The sequence below is a fragment of the Podarcis bocagei genome, assembly GCF_964188305.1.
Source record: "Podarcis bocagei genome assembly, chromosome: 3".
Classification (NCBI taxonomy): Eukaryota; Metazoa; Chordata; class Lepidosauria; order Squamata; family Lacertidae; genus Podarcis; species Podarcis bocagei.
The window spans coordinates 93006323-93023118 of NC_138127.1; the positions used below are offsets into that span (position 1 = coordinate 93006323).

At 43.5% G+C, this 16796-nt stretch overlaps 1 protein-coding gene across 5 annotated transcripts in view; it reads left to right on the forward strand.

The window, feature by feature from the left end:
- LOC308584140 (uncharacterized protein) overlaps positions 1–7864 on the forward strand; it is a 301938-nt gene extending 294074 nt beyond the window's left edge. For 3 of the 5 annotated variants that reach the window (XR_014006537.1, XR_014006546.1, XR_014006547.1), the window contains one exon: positions 5314–7864. The gene's annotated coding sequence lies outside the window, so the exon portion shown is untranslated. Of the gene's footprint in view, positions 1–3773; positions 3954–5313 lie in introns of all 5 variants that reach the window. The other 2 variants (XR_014006544.1, XR_014006545.1) reach the window with 2 other exon arrangements.
- Positions 7865–16796: the final 8932 nt, after the last annotated feature.

A 16796-nucleotide genomic window follows, 5' to 3' on the forward strand; every position in this document is an offset into this window, starting at 1 on the left:
TCTCTCCTCCCAAAGCGCACATAATCTGTTTTAGGGGAAGGAAGGCTCAGATGCGAAGGCAAGCTTGAGTATGAAACCAGAGTGGGTGGTAGTTATTCTGGACTGCTTAATTTGAAACAGAAGGGGGTGTGAGATGTTCAGAAGCCAGAAGCAAGAAGGAGGTTTGGCAAAAACATCTGGAAGATGCTCAGACTCCAAGACAATGGTTTTTAACAGAGCTGACAAGTGCCGATTGGCTTGTGGTCCTCCGGATTTTGTTGCTGGCCTGACATTTTTTCTGCTTGAGGCAAGTGACAAGATGGCCCACCGCTTCCATTTCTTTACAAAAGCTGAGCAAACAGGCCCCGTTTGCTCTCCTTTCAACACTAGGGATGGGGGAGCAACCTCCGCCACATCTGAAGGCAATGTGTTGGATAAAGGCAGAGATCCCCAACCATTTTGGAAATCCATATTCTCGGCCAAATACCCATTTCCCAGAAGAAAAACTGGTGATGCTCGGAGCCACCACCCCATCAAAAAAAGAAAAGCAACCCATTGGGTAAAACACCTGCATATAACCCAAATCATAGAAGACAGAGGGAAAGGGGGGGACGACAAACATGGCACCCCTCCAAAAAAACAGGTCATCAAATAAACATAGCCACTTTAACCCACATTTGGTATCATACCCAATTTGTCATTAACTATATACCATCAACTCTTCAGACTGAACAGATTTTCTATAGGCAGTGATATTTTTCCCAAGTAGTGGGGGCAGTCAAGTGTGATTGCTTATTCACAATAGTCATGTGAAGACCATACCATGTGATATTTCTGAATATGTTTTTTGGCTTCAGAATCAGCTTTTGCGGTCCTGATTAAACTGATGACTTCTAGAACATGGCTCAGGCAGATGGTCCCTTGAGATCCACCCACATCGTGCATGCCACTGATACCCGTATGATTCTAACCAGACACATTTCTGTTAATTCCATCCCTTGCTTCACACTCACTGGGGGAAAAAGTCCTCTCGTCTTGAAATCAATTCCGCTGACAATGCTCTCTATAATCTTACTGTTTGTTCTTCTCACTATGCTACATGGTAGTCACCTACCTCTAGTCACCTAGAGATGATCTCCGTTCACCTATCTACAATCTGTTCCATAATTTGAACATGTATCATGCCGTAACCAGAAGCAAACAACTGGTTCATGAAAGGATAAGACAGAGATTCCTTTATTAGTAAATGGACAACTTTTCAAAAAACCCATAATGTTTCCAACTGACTTCTGAAGAAATCTGTTAATCTTTAACAAAATATTTAAGTTGAAAATGTTTAAAACCAAGATAGAGTATCATCTCGAGTATAATAGATGTTGTACACACTAAATACTGCACTAACAAGACATACTGTATGCAGTTTTCCACAAATGATGCTGCTACCTAATAACAATATGAATAACAGATTATATATATATATATATATATATATATATATATATATATATATATATAAATATAAACAGAAATAATTTATAATAATATAATAGTAATTTGTATCTAATTTGAATGGCCTACAGTTTAGAGGTTTAGCTGGTTGAAGGCTGAGGCTATATTTGTTCTTAAACTCGTTTCAGCAGAGCTATGCTTGCCTTAGGATATAAAGCAGGATTTAGAACACATTTTCAGAGAGCGCCTTCATCGGCCCCAGCTGCAACAAAACATGTCTTTCCCGTATCGGTCTCTACAGCCACAGCAGGCGCTGTAACTCTAATGGTTTGATCTCACCTGCAAAGGTGCACTCCTCCTTTGCCTCCCAAGGCAGACGGATACCAACCATACTTCTTAACTTTTGTGAATGTGAATATCACTAGTATGCCTCTAGTAATACCAGTAATTGGGGAACAGAAATTGAGGGCTATGACGGTTGTTGGCCACTGTAATAACAGAATGCGGAACTAAATAGACTTTTGGTCTGATCCAGAATCTATGCTTCTTATGTTCACTCTGGTAGAGCCCATTCTGTCCTTTCCTAGGGAGCTACTGTCCACCTTAGAGAGCAGGCCTACATACTGTCTAGTAAACAGAGTGAAGGAGAAATCCTGAGTTATCATGCCACACATCACTTCGCCAAATATGGTCCTTGTAGAGTGGGGGAAAGTGAGGAAGGTATTCCACTATATGAAGAGTTGGGGAACAGTACATAATCCATGTCCTTCTTCAGAATGAGACAGTATGAGAGTAAATAATGCTATTTGCTTTTCAAACACAACCTGTATCAAAGTTAATGTACAAACTACAACAGGAATAGACCTGGCGACCACTTTTCAGGCATGTGGAATTGTACGCTGCAACTCTTTGCTACTACAGCCGAGCAGTGGCTGTGGAAGGGGGACTCAATATGAATTCTAGAGGTGCAGGCATGTGGGCTAAGATGACATTTATGGAAAACAAAATGGCAGTCATTTCCCCATCTGATGTTCAGAACTTGAAAGATTATTTCCCATAAGCACCTATACCCCTAGCTATTGTGAGATATGTAAAAGTTTGTTGCATTTTCAGCACCAAAGTGACTTCTCTGAGGTTCAAATCTGGAAGTCCTGGGCCTCCTTTCAGCCTTGCTGATGTGGACCAAAGGAAAGCAACGCTATACATTTTGCACCAGCTTGGCTGCAGTAGTAGGTGCCATCCAACCACCTTAGGGACTCCACTTCAGATGTAATCAGGGTTTACTCCTTAGCACAGGGGTCGGCAAGGTTTACCTTGTCTTGGCCGGTTCACTCCAGCGGAGATCCCTCTGTCGGCCGGATTGTGCACGCGTGTGAGTGTGCATGCCTGTGATTTCTGGCATCTGCACAGATGCGATTTCCGTTGTCTGCGTCTGCGCAGACACGATTTTCAGCATCTGCGCATGCACAGACGCAATTTCTGGCGCCATGGAAGTGAGTCCCCGTGCCACACTGCACCGGTTTAGTGCAGCTCGCAGGGACTCACCAAGCTTGTCAGCTCAGTTTGGGGGGCAGCTCGTGGGCTGGTTAAATGACCCACGTGGGCCGCACTTGTGGCCCACGGGCCTTAGCCTTTTCTTTTCCTGAAGATGTTCCGCAAGGCAGTGGGTATGGATTGCTCCTTGGGGTTTATTCCTGAAGCCTTTTTCACAAATGAGTTTAGCTATAAGGCATGGGAGGTTTAGGATCAGAGTTTTTCATCTACATGGGCTACCTTCCCAGGTTGACGAGCCCTATCTGCTCCTCATTTCCCTCTACAGCTCATGTAGAAACCACCTTCTTGACAGTTGGACCCAGTATTGATCTTGTCTGCTCAGTCTGCCAGAGTCTGTCTTCACATGCAGAGGAATCCCCTAACTTACCAAGGGTTTGAGATCCATCAGCTACCCTCACCTGATTTAACAAGCCAATCAAAGCTGTTCCTGCGGTGCGACTGCTTCTAGGAGCCATAGATGAGAGTGTGGGGGACCCTCATCAAAGGACCCCCATCCCCTAACACCCCATACACCCCAATTTAAAAACAACAAAATACACTGGGATTTTTTTTGCAATTTAAATTGAATATATAATTGGAACATTGCTCTGAATCTTGTCTTCCCATGAATGACGTTTGCTACTAAAATGTGAAATGGGCTAAATTATGTTTCCAGTTTTCCTAGCTGATTTGTTACAATATTCCAAGATGCCAGTAGACAAATTTATCTCAATTTGGAACACATCCTCTCTGATGAGAAAATAGCCTTTCAATCTGATCTGTGTTCACTCAGATTTTGCCATTTCTTTCAGTTTCAGGTCTTTAGGATTTGAGGAACAAGTAGGATAAATGTTTTCAGTATTGCAGGAATTAAGATGAAGGGGGGGGGGGAGTCTCTATGAGTCCGAATGAGAAAGATGAGAAAGCTGAAATCCCCTTCAAACCTTCTTCCTCTGTAAAATCCCCAATTGGGAGTTCCTACAGACTCATTAGTAAGCATTTGTTCCCAACAATCCTGAGTCACACTGGATTGCTTGCTTAAGTTTCTCCAAAAGCCTGTCATAACTGCCTTCATTCTTCTTTCTAGGATGCCACTAGGCAGCACTATTGCACTCAACCAGAAACAAAGCCCCTTTTGACCCTTCAAAAATGTATAATATGGCACAGGAGAAACCTATGCCCCACATTCAGTGCTTTTCAGGATAATCCTATGCATGTTTATTATTTATTTCTTTAAAGGTTGCCAGAAGGCAATTAATTCCCTGTCTCAATGTTTCCCAAACTTGGGTCTCCCGCTGTTTTGGGACTACAATTCCCATCATCCCTGATCACTGGTCCTGCTAGCTAGGGATGATGGGAGTTGTAGTCCAAAAACAGCTGGAGACCCAAGTTTAGGAAATACTGCTCTATCTGAAGGGTCATCCACTTGAAATTCAAATATTGCCTTAAGATAAAGAACCACAAGAAAATAACAGAGGCCTGGACGTTACCTGCACAGCAGACTGAGCCAGGCCACAGGTCGCTTGTTCAGTTTCCCCCACTACGTTGAGATGTATCTCTATTTAAATTATAGCAATTGCTTCTAAATCTGCATCTATACCTATACACTAGCAAATTCGATGCAAATCATTGTTCTCTTTTGTGGCACTGTGTAAATGGCCACACTATCCAAAGGAAACGAAACCCAGTTGTGTAACTCCTGGGGTTTCCCGCTGTTTGGGGACTGGGGCAAGGAGAAGCCTATGAATATTATTAATGATATCTTTCTTTTGAGTTCTTAAGCTGCCGTGTTAATATATCAAGCTGATTTGAGGACTACATTCTATTCTTGCTGGCTTTTCTTCTCTTGTGAACCAGAGCCAGGGCCTTTTCAACACTGGCTCTGGCCTGGTGGAACGCTCTGTCTCATGAGACCAGGGCCCTGCAGGATCTGATTTCTTTCCGCAGGGCTTGTAAGACAGAGTTGTTCCACCTGGCCTTTGGCTTGGAATCAACTTGATCCCCTCCCCCTCCCCCTCTTTCCTTTTTCCTTTCTCCTTCTGTGATGGAACTCATATTTGGGGACTTTCCTGGCTTTTTTCTGGCCCACATTGGACTAGTCTGGATAGTTGGCCTTGGTGAAGATTTGATGTTTTCATCCCCAAAAAGTTTTTGATTTGAGTTTCTACTGAAATGAGGCTACATTTTAATGTTGTATTTTAACCTTGTTTTTAAGTTGTATTTTAATCAATTGTTTTTATACCTGGTGTTAGCCACCCTGAGCCCGGTCTTGGCTGGGTAGGGTTGGGGTATAAATAAAATTTATTATTCTTATTATTATTGTGTATTGAGGTAACCTGTGTTGCTTTTCAGGAGAACAGGAGAACATCAAGTACATCTGATGAAACAGGGCTTTCCCCATGACTGGCAGAGTGAGGCAGCTGCCCTCAGGCAGAAGATACGGATGAGCAACAGTGAGGTGTTGGAACTGGGTGTGCTGTATGACTTGCCCTACAATCTCCGAACTCATCTGCTGCACTCAAGTGTGCTGGAGGACACTCAGCTACAGAGTGTTGAAGTGAGTTTCCACCGATGTGCAGGTCGGCTTCAGTATTTGGAACTGAGTGGTGGTGGTGATGAGAATCTCTGCCACCCCTGTTCTTGCCATTGACAGCAGATATACACCGTAAGGCTAAAATCCTAAACACACTTACCAGGAAGCCACACCATTGGCTACAATGGGAAGAATTGTAGCCCTGTGTCATAGCCCTATGGCAATCGTTCCAACAGCAGAAGCTTTTCAGCTTGTCAAGTGAAACACCCCCCCACCACACCTCCCGCCCTTGAGTGCTGGGGATTCTCTTGACCCCCCCAGATCCAATTTTTCATGGGCATAAGGGGAATGCCAGGGAGGGGAGAAAGCCATGTTGTGCTTGCAAAAGTAATAAAATCAGAGAATTGTGGAGCTGGAAGGGACCCCAATGGTCATCGAGTCCAGCCCCCGCAATACAGGAATCGCAGTTAAGTCCTTGTGAAGTCTTTTGCTAGTGGGATTACTTAGTTGATCCCATCCAATGGCACTTACAACTTTTGAGTAAGTAATGCATAGGATTGCACTCGCGTCAGTTACTTTTTCAAGTGCTTAATTTCCCTTCATTTCCCACCTCTCCTCCAAGGGTCTCAAGGTGGGGTACATGGTTCTTTTCTTCATGTTAAACCCCCCCACAACAACAACAACCCCATGAGGTCAGTTAGGCCAAGAGACAGTGAGTCGCCCAAGATCACCCAGTGAGCATTGTAGTCAAGTGGAAATTTGAACACTGGTCTCCCAGCGCTCTAACCACTACACCACACTGGCTCTCCACTGGCACCTTGGGGGTTGTTTTTTTCCTGGCAGGATACCCGTGCTTCTAAAGCTGCAGGACCTTGCACTTTTAAAAGTGCCTTTCTCTCTTTCCAAAAATGCACGTACTTTTGCTGACACCTTTCTACAGACCACATTTATTTTAAGAAATAGACATTGCAATAATTGCCTCCTCTGTGCTATGTTTTCTCTGCTGGATTTTTGCAAGGGCTGTTTTGTCATTTGCAGATTTCAGAAAGTACCGAAGTATAACATCATCATTATTATTTTTTGCATGGTTGTTTTTGTCATGTGCCAAGTGAGTGGTTATTTTGTGTGTGTTGGGCAGGGGAGAGCTCGGATTCTGCATCTCATGGTGAGGCTCATTCATTGATTTGTGTGAGAATGGAGCACGGTCAGCTTCTCCCATAAGGAATTCAGCATCTGGCTGGGATGAACCCATATAGATCCAATTCTTTGTGTTGCTTTTAAAAGCCATGCCATGAGAGAGCGCTTATGTGGCTTAAAAGAGCAATGACTCACCCCTCTCCCCCTCCTGGTTCCCATGAAGTCAGAAGTCACTTCTGGTGCTAATATTGACAACTGAAAAGAGAAAAGGGCCAGCGAACAAAGCTCACATGACTGCAATGGACTCTAGGTACACTGAGAAAATTCACACACAGATGCCTATGCTGCATGCTGCTTTGTCTTCCCTGATTCCCAAGAGAGCTGGGCATTTATTACAACAGGCCTCCAAGGTATCAGCTACACAAGCTCTGCTCCATTTGCAGCATTATTTTGGTGCCTCCTGGGACTGCATCCATCCTTGTATTCAAGTAAACAGACCCATCAGCAATTTTCTTCTTCTTCTTCTTCTTCTTCTGGAGACTGATCCTACAGATAAAGTTCAGCATTGTCACCGCTGCAACAATAGGAGAGAAACCAATTAACATAAGACTAAGGAAAAGACTGGGTTTATTTCATTTGTCCCTGCCATTGTAAAGATAAGCTGAATTGGTTTCTGGGAAATGTACATAAAAGTATTTACATTTATTTCTATGATTTAGGACTCACTTTTTCTTTATCAGTGTGCCCAAAGTGACATACAAATTAAAGTTTAAAAAAAAACGTTCTAGAAAAAATAGTAGGACACACACAGCATTAATAAACCCTAAAATATGACAACAGTTGTTGTTTGAGAGACTATTAAATCAACAGTGGCTGGTGAAAGTTTTTCAGAATAAATTTTCCTCTTCCTCTGTTGTTTCTTTCACCTGTATTGAATTTTAGATTGTAAGTTCCTTGAGGCAGGGACTAGTCTTCTTGTATTGTCAGGCAGCCTGTACATGAGTATATATTAAGGAATAATCAATAATGTCTAAAGTTGCAAGGCAAAGCAAAAAGGTGGTAAATTGTTGTTGTCACCAGAATGTCCCAGAGTAGGTTAGAACAACAGCATTAAAAAATTTCAAACAAGTTACCGTCACAACTAGAATGTCTTCGATAGATAGATAGATAGATGATAGATAGATGATAGATGATAGATAGATAGAGAGAGAGAGAGATAGAGAGATAGATAGATAGATAGATAGATAGATAGATAGATAGATAGATAGATAGATAGAGCAAGCATCAAAGCATGGGGTAAAGAGGTGCATCTTCAGCATAACAATGGACAATATGTAACAGCTGAACAATGAAGGTGCCAGACATATCCCTTTGGGGAGGGAATTCAACAAATTAGGGACTGCCACAAAGAATGCCAGTGTGGTGTAGTGGTTAAGAGCGGTAGTCTCGTAATCTGGGGAACCGGGTTCGCTTCCCCGCTCCTCCACATGCAGCTGCTGGGTGACCTTGGGCCAGTCACACTTCTCTGAAGTCTCTCAGCCCCACTCACCTCACAGAGTGTTTGTTGTGGGGGAGGAAGGGAAAGGAGAATGTCAGCCGCTTTGAGACTCCTTAAAGGGAGTGAAAGGCGGGATATCAAATCCAAACTCTTCTTCTTCCAAACTCTTCTTTGTGGTCCGTTCCAACTCTACAATTCTATTATATGATTCTATGATTATACAAAGTAATAATATATCATATCATCATATAATATACAGTGATATAATATAATGTTTTGTTATTGTAACAACATATAAATATGCATGTCTAGAAAAGATACACCTGCTTGATTTCTGGGTGTCAAGACTTAAAAGAACCAGAAGCACCAAGTCAAAAAGGAAACTTAACAACTTTATGTCCCCTTGTATTTGTTCACCATTAAATGCCAGGCTACATCAGAACCTGAGGTTGGGAAGAAGCAAATGAGTAGCCAGGCCCATAAAAACAAGATGCATCTGTAAGCTGGAGAGGCATACGCCAGTATTTGCACAACTGCTGCAAAAGCATTTAAAGGACCAAGATGTTAATCTCATTATAAATTGGTTGGTACAGCATTCGGGGTACACAGTCCCCCCCACACACTTTTGCTGAAATTCAAATATATGGCTATGGTGATAAAACTAACTGTAAAGAAAGGTGACCATTGTTTAACAAAACAACAAATGTGGAATTCTTATCACCGGTTAACAACTTGCTTTTCAACACCTCACTGCGGACTACTGTGCAAATGTTGACCGGCGCATGAAACTTGACAAAAATCCTGACTTATTATCCCTTTTCTGGTCTCCCACCACTGACTCTAAGGTAGGTAAACATTCCTATAAAAACACAGATGTTGAACATTTTTGTTAATGCTATATTTCTGAAATATGGTCTGGACTGGCAATGTTTGCCCAATTAAAAGCACTAAATTATAGCACCACATCAGTGCTAGGAATGTTAACAGTGTGACACAAAAACACAAGGTAGTGCCATGTAATGCCTAACCAAAGCAGTTGGATCCTTGAAAGGAAGTTTTACTAGCTGCTAATTCCAAGTTTCGATTCCTTGCATTTGCTGTTCAAAAATATATATACTAATGAAAATAGGCCTCAAAGAGCACTCTTCTGCAATGATTTATGCGTTCGGCTAATGTCTCATGCTGTGAGTAAGCTCCTCTGAAACCAATAGGGTTCTTCACAGTGTGTAAAGTTAAGCTTGCATAAATCATTTGCCGAATGAAAAACTGGATAAAGGAGCGCCACTAACTCAGGATGCAAAACCCTATTGGATATTGTAGTCGATCTAGACGAATATGGAAGTTGGAAGAAAATTGCATTGCAGCTAATCTGCTTGGAACTGGATCAAAAAACAGTCAAGCAGTGGTTCTATATAGAGTACATAACAGCAGCAGTCTACCCCTTGAGGTTGTGGGTTTAAAAAAATAAAAAAAAAATTATTCCAGCATTTGTAGCCACCTTGCAGGGCTATCCTTCTCAAGGCAGCTGGAAACACATCAAAACACAACTGATAACAACATATAAGGAGCATGGAGGTTGGGAAAGACCTGCCCACCCTTTCCTTGGCTGCCCTACAACCTTTGCATCCCTGGGTCTTGGCAGAATCCGCAAGGAGGGAGATAGGCGGCAGCAAGCGCCTGTGGCTCATTTGCTGCCATCTAGCTATTTAAGGGACACGGGTGGCGCTGTGGGTTAAACCACAGAGCCTAGGACTTGCCGATCAGAAGTTCGGTGGTTCGAATCCCCGCAACAGGGCGAGCTCCAGTTGCTCGGTCCCAGCTCCTGCCAACCTAGCAGTTCGAAAGCACGTCAAAGTGCAAGTAGATAAATAGGTACTACTCCAGCAGGAAGGTAAACGGCATTTCCGTGCGCTGCTCTGGTTCGCCAGAAGCGGCTTAGTCATGCTGGCCACACGACCTGGAAGCTGTACGCCGGCTCCCACGCCAATAAAGCGAGATGAGCGCCGCAACCCTAGAGTCGGCCACGACTGGACCTATTGGTCAGGGGTCCCTTTACCTTTTAGCTACTTAATAAGGACTTGCAGTGCAGCAGGATAACACAGGAAGGGGAGGATCCTTGGGGTCTGTAGTGAGGACACTACCCTTTTCTCTTTGTTTGAATTTGCATTTATGTGAGCGCTATGAGAGCATGGTGTGTGTGAATTTGATGGACCCTCCTTGGTGAGAGGGAGATCTTGTCAAGAGGGTGTTTTGTTTCCAACTTACTCTCATCTATCTTCTGGTGAGAGCTTACATTAAGGGAGGGCAACCTATGTAGGAACTGGATGCTCTCCTAGAAAGCACACTTGCGTGATGGGTTGGTGTGTTACCCTATTGTTGGATTATGTTGTTGGCATGTGCTTTTGGGAAAATAAGATCAGAAAGAGAGTGGTGGGTGGAAGGAACTTTAATTCAGGAGTTACAGGACTGGTGAAATATGGTGTGTGGGTGAGCAGGCAGTTAGAAAGGAAGGACAGGGGTCAGGTGTCTACTTATTATCCCTCACCCTTCCTGTGATTCAGTTGTTCTGCCTCTGTAGTCAACAGTCTGGCTGTGCACTGGCAGGTTGGTTCACAAAGAGTCCATACGGATCCATAATTGGATACTGAATGAGGGAGCCAACCTGGTGTGCGTTACTGAGACCTGGGTGGAGTGAATCTGGAGGAGGAGACAACAGAGCCTTCAACAACTCTGTGAAGTAAAAGCCCAAGGCCACCCAGTGAGCTTCATGACTGAGTAGGGACTCGAACTCTGGTATTCCGGGTCCTACTCTGACACTTTAACCACTCCAGCCACTCATCAAAATACTCTGAGGCCACCCAGCCTGGAATGAAGAGAACCATAGCAAGGCAGTCCTACCAGTACCTGTAGGCTTGTCCACCAACACCTCATAGTGGCACGCAACGCTACAAGGTTGTTGTCGCATCAAAAAAGAATCTCGTAGGCAGCACCTTTATGACTAACCATGTCTTGTGGCATAATCTTCTGTTGTCTTTGTCAGACTCATGATGTGTTATCGTCTAGCGCTCATGCGCACATTGAAGGATAAAAAATGTAAACAGTAGGGTCAGAAGGCCATGCAATGGAGAGAGAGATAGTCTGTGGCCTTTTTAACCAAAGCTCAAGTGTATAAAAGATAAGAAAAGTGACGATCCACCACAGCAGAGGTATTAGTAGTGATCACAATCTTCCTGGCTTTGCTATGCTAATTTAGAGAGCTGGGATGGCAGAGAATAAATTCTAGTAAAATTTTAATAAATTCTAGTTCAGCCATTTGCTTCTGAGTGTTTTTGCAGGGGAACAATAGCAGGAGAGGCCTGTTGACCTCCCTGTGAGCAGGCTTTTGCTCTAATCTTCTGTAACAGCCATCTAAGCTCTTGACCCAGTGGCACTCAGTGGCAAAGAATCCTACACAATGAATACTCAAAGTGAAGAGTATTTTGCCACCAAAGAAGCTACTGTCAGTGAATCTCATGGGTAATTCCAATTTCTAATATTCCGAGAGAGGGAGAAGTGTTTCTATCTATCTGCTTCTCCACACACTGTGCACAATTTTAGAAACCTTTATCACTTTTCCATTTGGCTGTCTCCCTCCCTAAACTAAAAAAGAAAAGTCCTATCTAGTAACTTGTCTGAGATATGTAAACAGCTGCCTCATGTGGTGAGCCACAAAACTGCAGGTGGTACTTGGTGAAATGTCCTCAGACCTGGGACTGACTTCACCCACCTAGTGGACCCCTCTTGACCAGAAGAGGGTACACTACAGTGTGGTGTAGTGGTTAAGAGCGGTAGTCTCGTAATCTGGGGAACCGGGTTAGAGTCTCCACTCCTCTACATGCAGCTGCTGGGTGACCTTGGGCCAGTCACACTTCTCTGAAGTCTCTCAGCCCCACTCACCCTACAGAGTGTTTGTTGTGGGGGAGGAAGGGAAAGGAGAATGTTAGCCGCTTTGAGACTCCTTAAAGGAAGTGAAAGGCGGGATATCAAATCCAAACTCCTCCTCCTCCTCTTCTTCTTCTTCTTCTTCTTCTTCTTCCTGCTCTAGTTGGATGTACTGTTCCTGTAGAAGGCGTTCCTCAATTCTAGTTGTCTACAATTTAGTTTTACTTACTTGGTTCTGAGTTGCTTCCTCACTTTCCTTCCTAGTTATTAGGTAAGGTTTCTCCTCTTTCATGGGAGGCTTTTACTGTAAATTTCTCCCTCTATCCACTGTCTTCACACTATGCATGGTTTTAGAAACCTCTGTCGAAATAGAGTTCTCTCCCCCTCCCCCCCAAAAACCACTCTACCTGCTCGTAGCTAGCTTTGTGTCAGGAGCTGCTGAGATCTGTGAACAGCTGAGAGCTTAAATATGTATTTGTGCTTAATGTTGGGTGGAGGTATATGGCTGCAGACCAGATCTGGCCCATGAAGCCCTTTCAGCTAACCTAACAGCCTCTTCCGTTTTCTTTCTTTTAATGATGATAAACCAACAACCCTGTAGACCAGTTTCCTTCCAATTGCAGCACTCCATTGGGTGTTTTCCAGGATGGGGATGAAAACTGAGACCTCCCTACTCCTCGGATGATCCCGTAGATCACTGTGGTATGTTGGCAAAAGGGATGAAAGCAACTCTCTCCTTAGCTGATCTATGTGGATCAGCTGAAGAGTGGGGGGAACCTGTTAGGGAGGTCATAGTCTTTGTGTGTCTGTGAAAGTGCATCAAGTGTGTGTTGTGTGTTAAGAGGTGTGTGTTGTAAAGTATTGTGTGGCCCTGCTCACTTTTGAAATGCACCCGGCAATAACTTCCCACTAAGGTATAGTGACACACACACACCCCGCGCCTCCACACTGAAAAACTTTCTCCACTCCTTATTTTTAACAAGTTTGGCTGTCAGGAGGTACAGCCTTAATCAGGACTGAGACTACAGTGTGTAGGGATGGGGTTTAACCCATTCGTTCTGCCATGACCCTGATGGAAACTGATTGGCAGCTCTGGAAGTTTCCTAGCTAGGGTTAATAGCAGCTTGGGAGAGGGGTTGCAGAAGGGGGCTTTTAGAAACCCTCCTTGTGCTCTGCAGTACGGGGCTCCCTATTGCACTTGGTGGATGTTGCAGTGCAACAAAACCAGGATAAAACAACAGCAATCCAGTAGGCCGTAACACAATAACACTGGGGAAGCATTACAGAACAATAAACCAGAATAATGTATGGACAGTCTAGTATAGAACCATCACTTAGGCACTCTTATTGCAGCATATACCCACAAAAACACACCATTGTGGAGGGCCCCACAGTCTTCCAGCTTTCTGCAAGAGGCAGTTTAGAAAAAATGTTCACTTCTTTTGTTGTTCATAATTTAGAACTTTTATTTAGTGTGCATCTCCCCCCAACAGGATGCATCGGCTTAACCAGGCAATGTTTCCTGCATGGCAGGAGTTTTAAAATCCAGTTAAATCTGTGCTGAGAGAGGAATTATTGCTTCAATTGCTCGGCAAATCTGATTAATGCCATGTAAGATTATTTCTGGCACAGGAGGGAGTCATGCTTGATGCAAAGCAATGCAAACATTTGGCAAGATAACTGGCCTCATTTTAACATGATGTTTCGTCAGGGGGTCTCACACAGAAACAGTCATTTACCTCAACTCAACCATCAACGAAGAGAAAAGAGAAGGAGGGGGGGAAACCCATGGCCAGGAAATACCAAATGTGGCACTAATGAAAGTGATGTGAAATTCTTTGATCTTAGAGTCTGTGGACATAACTCTGTGCAGCGCCAACAGAAATAAGTAGTGACATTTTGTGGGGAACAATTGCTAGGTTAGCTTGTTGGGCTGGGTGGGAGACATGCTAATCTGTCAAAACCAAAACCAGTCTCCATACGGAAAAGAACTCCCAAACCCACAGCTGGGCAGTATCTATATTAGAACCAACCAAAATGTCACGAAATGCCAAGCACACTTTTGAGCTTTCCAAAATTCTTCATCACGCTAGACAAAGAAGGGTGGGGAGTGAGCAAAAAGCAAACAAGCAAAATTGGGTTGGCTCTTACTGTCGTACAACTTTATACATATCTCCTTTATACATATCTCCTTGACCTTTCTATAGTGCTGTGTGCTATTTTAAGGCAAAACATGCGCCACCACTTTCTGTATGAATTTTCTGCCTCATCTTTGACATCAACTCATCTCACATTTGTGAAAAAGTGCCAGATGCCATACCACATTAGAAGGAACAATAAATCAGAAAGTGACACATACATTTGTTTGCATAAACCTGTTTTCAAGCGGTATTGATGTGAATCTAAAATTAAATTTTGCTGGTCAGCACTCAATCTACTGTTATGAACTTGTACTGATGGTGTAACAGGTATTATCTGGAATTGTCACACATGCACACACACAGACACTTTACTGTTATAATCATGGTTTTATATGAGTAACCCTGTATTCTGACCTGGGACCTTTTGGTGAATGGTGGGATATATTCATACATTCACACACACACACAAGATATACACCATAAAGTTGGGTTGTTCTAAAGCAGGCGCCAGGCGTGGTCAGAAAGCAGATCAGGATCTACTTGCAGACTAAGAGTTCCACCATATGTCCTTTTTATTGCATATTCATTATGGTTTGCCATATACTTTCCCATTTTCACAGTGGTCACACTGCTTCATTTCCAGCCAGTGCATATCCCTTAACTTTCTACTGAAATCCCATAATTTTTTATACCAGAAATGTTCCGCTTTATTTTTGTTTCACTTTTGTTGCACTATATAACCCCTCTGGACTGGGAAGCATCGCAGAACACACAAAGTAGAACAAATCACCACCTGCGCAGTATTAATTGTGTCCAGAACATTGTTGTCAACGAAGCACCAGCTTGGAGGGGGCCTGTGTGGTAATTTGCAATATATTGACAAATATTTTTTGCTCCCAGTTTTTCAGGCAACAGGAACTGCAAAATTAGTTCCCCTCCGTTAAGTAGGCAGCGAGAATCCCTTGTACGTACTAGTGGAAAGACCTAGATCTTAAGTTAGAGCAGGGGAGATTTTGGCTGCTCATTAGGGAGGCTTCTTGATAGTATAGTTTGATGATGGAAGGAGTGGGCACACTGTCCATCACGACGTCTGAGCAGATGACGTATCTGTGGGCATTCCATCAACCTAAACCTATACTAAGAGGTAGTATAGTTGAGAGCCAGTGTGGTGTAGTGGTTAAGAGCGGTAGTCACGTAATCTGGGAAACTGGGTTCGCGTCTCCGCTCCTCCACATGCAGCTGCTGGGTGACCTTGGGCCAGTCACACTTCTGTGAAGTCTCTCAGCCCCACTCACCTCACAGAGTGTTTGTTGTGGGGGAGGAAGGGAAAGGAGAATGTTAGCCGCTTTGAGACTCCTGAAGGGGAGTGAAAGGCGGGATATCAAATCCAAACTCTTCTTCTTCTTCTTCTAGTGTTCAGGCCGAATGTTACAGTGTAGACATGTGTAATGTCCAACTGGCTACGTCTTCAAAGCAACCTCAGGAGGGGCAAATGTGCAGTGGTGATAGGATATGAGAGGGTGCTTAACCCTCTCCCCCAACTTTCTCCCTTTAAACTCTCCTCTTCCAACTGATTCACCATCACTGGGTAAAATCAGATAGAAGCCGCATGTAACATTAACCCAGCTCCAAAGATCCCTTGAGAGGGGTTGATTTGCAACAGAGAATCAGCAGAGGGGTGGCTTTACCCTTTACCTACCTCCTGTTTTCTCCCCAAAGCCCTCCTGGAGGTGGACATATTTGTCAATTTGTGTTTCTCTCATTTTCTCATTCTTCTAGTCTTAAGTCTGCATCTGTCTGCATTTTTTTTTTAGTCCTCATGAAAATTTCCAAGCATTTTAGTGCCAGTTTCTCCCAATACGCGCATTTTTGTATGCTGTTTCGCCTGAGATACACATTTATGCAAGTGAATAGAATGCCTTTTATTTATTATTTTCACTAATACACACATTTCATGCACACTCCCCCCAAATACGGACTTTTTTGTACACAGTATTTGGTTAATGAACTGCACCACAGTATGAATTTTGAAGGATACCTATTTCAGCTTGCACGTTGTTGTGGAATGTGCGAAACAGGTAGGTTCACATTAAAATCCCAGCTAAACTAAATTTCTCTTCCATCCCTAACATCTCTCGTCTGCTCCACCTGCAAGCAGATTCTCTGCTTGAAACCAGCCCATTTCAAGGATGCTTTTTGCGGCAGAGCAGCAGCTGTTGTGTTAACCTTACACGTGGCTCTGGTATAATCTGTAGTTTGGGTCTCAGAATACCCACTCTGGGAGACAGGAAACCTGGCTAGGCATTAGCTCTGCTCAGAAATCACACCACTGTCAGATGAGTTTAAATAGAGAACCAGCTGAGATCTCTTGAGAATTATCTGCATTCCCTGGTAGTAGTTGTTGACACCCACTTTCCTGTCATACCCAAACTCGAGAGACGGTAGTTGTGCTCATTAACCACCAGTCCGCCATGCTTACTCAGCGATGACAGTATTATCCCTGCAGAAGGGGAGGACTCAGCAATGATAAATGTGCTTTCTTGCCAGTCCCCCCACAAGAGCAATTAAAAGTGTTACTATCCCAGATGGAGTATTTTATTTAAGT